The 6,754-nt window shown below is 32.5% G+C and overlaps 1 pseudogene; it reads left to right on the top strand.

Moving 5' to 3' along the window:
• Positions 1-5,159: 5,159 nt before the first annotated feature.
• Positions 5,160-6,544, top strand: LOC114743507 (phospholipase A1-II 4-like; annotated as a pseudogene).
• The last annotated feature ends 210 nt before the right edge of the window (positions 6,545-6,754 follow it).

Here is a 6,754-nt window from a genome sequence, read left to right as displayed (position 1 = left end):
GATTTACAAGTAGAATTCAGCAATTTACAACAAAAATTAGGCAATCTACAAATAACATAATAGAAGTCATAATTCCAAATACAAGTGTTTAAGTGCAAATGAGCAAGTAAAATTTGAAGATTTACAACAAAATTTTATGGATTTACAACCCAAATTTAGCAAACACAAGAGAATTTACAACCCAAAATATAAGTGTTTGAGTGTAAGTGAACAAGTGAAATTAGACGATTTACAAGTGGAATTCAGCAATTTACAACAAAAATTAGGCAATTTACAAATAACATAATCGAAGTCATAACCTCAAATATAAGTGTTTAAGTGCAAATGAGCAAGTGAAATTTGAAGATTTACTACAAAAGTTTATGGATTTACAACCCAAATTTGGTAAACACAGGAGAATTCACAACCCAAAGTGTTTGAATGTAAGTGAACAAGTGAAATTCGACGACTTACAAGTAGAATTCAGCAATTTACAACAAAAATTAGGCAATTTATAAATAACATAATCGAAGTCATAACTTCAAATACAAGTGTTTAAGTGCAAATGAGCAAGTGAAATTTGAAGATTTACAACAAAAGTTTATGGATTTGCAAGTGAAATTCGACAATTTACAACAAAAATTAAGAAATTTACAAATAACATAATGGGTTTACAACAAAAATTAAGAAATTTACAAATAACATAATGAAATTCACAATCCTAAATACAAGTGTTTAAGTGTAAATGAACAAATGAAATTTGAAGATTTACAACAAAAGTTTATAGATTTGCAAGAGAATTTCACTTGCTCATTTGCACTTAAACACTTGCATTTGAGGTTATGACTTCGATTATGTTATTTGTAAATTGCCTCATTTTTGTTGTAAATTGCTGAATTCCACTTGTAAATTGTCGAATTTCACTTGTTCACTTATACTCAAACACTTACATTTTGGGTTGTAAATTCTCTTGTGTTTGCCAAATTTCGGTTGTAAATCTATAAACTTTTGTTGTAAATCTTCAAATTTTACTTGCTCATTTGCATTTAAACACTTGCATTTGGGATTATGACTTCTATTATGTTATTTGTAGATTGCCTAATTTTTGTTGTATATTATTGAATTCCACTTGTAAATCGTCTAATTTCACTTGTTCACTTACACTCAAACAGTGCATTTATCTTGTTATATGTATTTTTATTTGCATCTTATGTTTGAAGTGGTTACTTAGCTTGGTGGTTGCAAACTTTTTGGTGTGCCAAGGAGTCATGGGTTCAAACCCTCCCTTGGTCACTTTGTTTTAAACAAAAAAAATTCTGGCCAAAGGAGGCCGGCCAGAGCTACTGTTCTGGCCACCGGTGGCCCGTGGCCGGACTCCCGGCAGCGGCCACTTGTGCGTCGGTGGTCGGAACAGTATCTCAGGTTAATATTTATTTTTTAATAAAATAAAAAGAGAGGGGCATTATTGTAATCTCACTCTAAATTTTAATTTCAATTTGGTCCCTTGGTCCTGCAGTAAAATTTTAGAAGTTTTGATCCTTGATTGATATAAATTGTCTTATGGTCCTTAATTGAAATTTTCCCTTTTTTCGAATCCTCTCTCCTTGTTAACGTTGTTTCCTCCGACACCATCCCCACTCCCCAGATACGGAGCGGTGTCCTTTCCTCCTTTCGCCCAGCAGAAAATAAAAATAGCAAACCACACATAAATTTCAGACCGCAGAGAAGATGAATTTTTCCTCATGACTTTAGATATGAAATAGGAACCAACCAGATTCTAGAACCTGAAAAAGGGAAAAGGAGGATCGGAGGAGGTAGGCCGGGGGAAGTGACGGTGGGAGGAGTTGGAGGGCGAAAAGTAAGTGACGCAAAGAGGGAGGGGAGGGAGGCAAGATGAGAGAGGATGAATAAAAAAAGTCAAGGAGATGAAGGAAGAGAAGCAGAAAAACGCAGCAAAGAGGAAAAAGTGAAAGAGAGAGAAAGTCAAGGAAAGAAGATGAAGAGAAGGGTTACGGAGAAAGAAGCAATGGAAGAAGATGGGCATGTGTTTTTAAAAAAAAAAGGATGGATAAGATAACACGTCAGATTAAATTTATTGATGTGGTGCATTTTGATTGGTCAAAGCATAAATGATTTGGTGCTCTTGGACCCTGCCAAAATTTCTCAGTCGGTCTCCAATTGTGGGGCAAAGATAATTAGACATATTAATATTACGTAATTTGGTCTAATACATTATATTGAAATAATCATCCATCATATATCTTGCACACAAAAAAATCTAGAAAGGGATGGATGAGGAATTGGAGATGAGGGGAGGGAGAAATTTTTTTAAAATAATTTTGATTAAAAATTTTTAATTAGATTTTCTTGCACTTTTATCTTACATTTTCTTTTTATCATAATTTCAAATGATCCCAACAAATTGTTGATTGAGCTAGTAAGCGGTTTCATTCTCATAAAGAGCATAATATAAGTTCAAATAATAAAAAATACATTTGTTGAGAGGACTATAACCTCAATGTTCCCGATTCAACAAAAATTAGTTTCCAGTCCAAAGTAAACAAAACGTTCTTTTTTTTTTTTTTAAGTTCTTTGGACATAAAGAATTGAAATAAAGAAAGTTAACATAAAAAATCCACACACACATATATCAAGAAATGAAATCAAACTAAACAAAATGGAATAATGAAGCTAATGCATGAACGACAAACAAAGCAACAATAGCAAGATAACGTCAGAAAAATCAAATGGAATCAAATGCGAACAGAAAGAAACAGAAAATCAGTGAACAGAAGATGAAGTCACATCAGGAAATAATGAACAAAATGTTCTTTTTCTCTTTTTAAACACAATGAATAGGAAGTCCTTTGATCATGAAGAATTGGAATAAACTAAGTTAAATTTAAAAGAAAGATCAAAGGAAAAGAAAGAAGTAAAACCAGAAACAAAGAGCGAGTAAATGAGAATCCGTAGCTTTAAGTGACTGAGTAAATGAGAATGTTAGCACACAATGAATGAGATAAAATTATTAAACAAAATTGCTGATCAAAGAGGAAAAAAATTTCCTAATCCCTATAGGCAGATTTAGCTAGTGAATCTGCAGTGGAGTGGGTTGTAAAGAACCAGGAGTTTAGAGTTGGGGGTGAGTGATCAAAATGACTAATTTTTCACAAAAGACAGGGGTGAATAAAAAAGAAAACTGAAAAAAGCTAAAAGAAAGAAAGATGGAGATTGCACAAGGAAAAAAAGATGAAATAAAGGACAAAGAAAAGAATGAAAAAAAATAAAAGAGGGAAATGGAAATGAAAAAAGAACTAAGCAAGATAGATTAAAAAAAAAAAATAGTAGAAACCTCATGAGGAGGGACAAGGGCAAGAAGATAAGAAGATGAAGGTTGCGGAGACTGGAATGGTTAGGACTGGCAATTGTTAGTGTTATGATGCAATATACCAGAGTTATTATGCAACGGCTAAATGAAATACTTGCGTTGAGATGTGAAAAAATATGAAGAGGTAGGTAGTCAATGCAAAATATATAAAAGCAGAGCAATATTAACATAACTCTTCCATTCAGTTTACACAGTTTTGCCTTTTTTTTTTTTTTTAACCAAGTCCTCTAGAACATAATCACTTGAAAACATAGCCCGCATGTTTAAAACTTCAATAATAATTATTTATTTTTTATCTTCTGTTATGGTTCAATTATAAATTAATATATTGAAAGATTTATATTATTTTAAACATAAAAGATAGGTAATCATCATAACCCAATAAAGACAAAGCGATCAAAAGTTCATAATTTTTGTTAGTATATCTTTATTTTTATATTTTGAATTTCGAATATTGGGATATTATTAGATTAAAAATTAGTTTCGTTAGAAGTTTATTATATATAATTATCATATATATTATTTATTAAATATTTATCAAATTACGTCCAGTACTTTTAAAAAATTGGTAAAAATGTCAGCTAATCACCAAGATCCTATACTCATTCAAAATTTCATAAAATGAAATGTTTTACTCTATGATAAACAAAGTTACTACTAAAGCAAATCTTTTATCATCGAGCCTAGTGGAAAAATCTTTAGAAATGAAAATTATACATATATTGGTTGTTAAAATATTATCATGTTTAACATTTTGGAGACAGTTTTTTTATAAAACTTAAATTTTTGGATTTGTCATTTTAATTAATTTCTGGTATTTAATGTTGACTTTTATTTACAAACACATATACTTAAAAATGAATTAAAAAAGAAAAGTAATATTTGAAAAATTAATTTTGAATTAGATTTAATATATCTAATATAATCTGTATAAAATATTTATAAAATTATACAAAAATATAATTTTTTAATTTTCTTATAAGTTTTAAACAAATAGTATCAATTTAGAGTTAAAAACAATATATTGAATTTAGTATTAATTTTCTTCTAATTCAGTCGGGCCTAATAGAGGAACAAAGAATAAGGCCCAATACATCCTTATACGGCCCAATTTCCCAACGGATATTATCAAGTCCGCGGCTAATTATTCGGATGTTACAAAAACAATTCCCAAAACAGAAAAGTCAAACTCAAGCCGAGGACAATTAAGGAGAATAATAAAAATGTGCTTAATTTTTCAACAAGGAATTCGTTGAATAAGTTTAAAATCATTCATTATTCATCAGCAATGCTGCTAAATAATAAAAGTTATCAATTTTAATTTAATACATTGATATTTCTTCTTGTTTATTTTATTATATTTTATTTAAAACTTATCAGCAATCCGCGCTCCCAATTAGGGGGGGGAAAAACACGATAAGCGTATTGGGACTGGCACAAAATAGGAAACAATTTAGTAAATCAATTAAGAAACCACAAAATAGGAAACAATTTAGTAAAACAATTAGAAAATTACAAAATAGGAAACATTTTTGTAAATCAATTAGCAAACACAGACACAGTGAACGGTAATGCTTTTCCAAACAGGAGTGCAACGTCATCCATATTCCAAGTATACAGGCATGCAAAACCAATCCTTCCCATCATAAATCAAACTACACTTCACAGACCAGTTCATTTCAGACACACCAAGAGCAACAAGAAGAAGAAGAAAAATAAGAAGATGGGCTAAGTTAGCGGTAACAGCTGTCATCCTCAGAAGGTGGTTGATCAACTTGTAGAGGAGAAGAAGATGATCAGGTCAAGAAGCAACATTGCAGCTAATTGGAGAGAACTCAGTGGTGAAAATCACTGGAAGGGTCTGCTTGACCCACTTGATGTTGATCTTCGCAGATATATAATACACTGTGGAGAAATGGCTCAAGCTACGTATGATGCTTTCATCTCTGATAAAACATCCAAATATGCCAGAAGGTGTCGTTAGGGGAAAAGAGATTCCTTCTCGAAGGTGGGTTTGGAGAATGGGAATCCCTTCAAGTATGAGGTAACAAAGTTCCTATATGCAACCGTAGAGATTGATGTTCCCATATATGGTGATGTTGAAGAATCAAACTGGATTGGGTATGTTGCTGTGGCTACTGATGCAGGCAAGGCTGTGTTAGGGAGGAGGGGCATTGTGATTGCTTGGAGAGGAACTGACCAAATCATGGAATGGATTAAGGATTTTCAGTTCTTCCTTGATGATGTTGCATGTATTTTTGGTCAAGCTAAGTGTAAAGTGCATCAAGGTTTTTATTCCATTTATACAGCAACAAACCCAGTAGTCCTCAACAGAACAAGTGTGCAAAGCCAGGTAATCACTGCTATTATAATTTATTAATTTATATGAACATTCTGCAATGTCAAAAAAAGTGAAAACAAATTCAAACATGTAATAGAAGACTATTATTTTTTTTATTTCACAGGCTAGACTGTATATAGTTGAGTTTTAAAATTTCATATACTACATTTTATGTAGAGCCCAAACTTAATTTGCATTTTTTTGGACTCTTAAATTTTGTACAGATCTTAACTGAGATCAAAAGACTCCTGCATAAATTCAAAGGTGAAGAAATCAGCATTGACAGGTCGTAGTTTAGGTGTTGCACTGGCAACACTAAATGCAGTAGATATAGTCGGCAATGGCTTTAACATCCAAGAGGATGATTCTCAGAAAGCCTGCTCGGTAACAGCAGTTGTATTTGCCAGTCCACGGGTTGGAGATTCACAGTTTCATAAGTTTTTCTCTGCTCAAAAGGATCTTCGGACACTACGCATTCGGAATAAAGAAGATATTGTACCTAGGCTACCTATCTTCCATTCTGCAGAAGTCGGAGAAGAGCTGGAAATTGATACTCTGAAATCCAACTTCCTAAAGCATTTAGGCGGTGTGAAAGTTTGGCATAATTTGGAAGTTTATTTGCACGGGGTAGAACACAAGGGGAGAAAGGAGGATTCAAGTTAGAGGTTAATAGGGACATCACACTTGTTAACAAGAACTTGGGTGTATTAAAGGATGAGTACCATATTCCCAAGGCATGGAGGATAGACCAAAACAAAGGATTGGTACAACAACCTAATTGTACTTGGAAGATGCAGGATCCAGATTCTGAGGAAGATGATTTTATCTGCCAATGATACGCGTTCTGTGTATATGGTCACTGTTACATTATGCATATAAGGTCTGTGTATATGTCCCAGCTATGGATGTTTATAATAGGGTCTGTGCATAAAGGGTTGCTGCTAGAGATGCATAGAAGGTCACTGCTATAGATGTATGTCAGGCCTCTAAATTTTTTATTTTTTGTTCATAGATGTATATGATGTCTATACATGTTATTTTCCGTT

Source organism: Neltuma alba, unplaced genomic scaffold (genome assembly GCF_004799145.2).
Source record: "Neltuma alba isolate B1F8T4 unplaced genomic scaffold, ASM479914v2 tig00004040_pilon, whole genome shotgun sequence".
Lineage (NCBI taxonomy): Eukaryota > Viridiplantae > Streptophyta > Magnoliopsida > Fabales > Fabaceae > Neltuma > Neltuma alba.
Note: the sequence above shows the minus strand (reverse complement) of the source record. Positions and strands in the feature narration are given on the sequence as shown.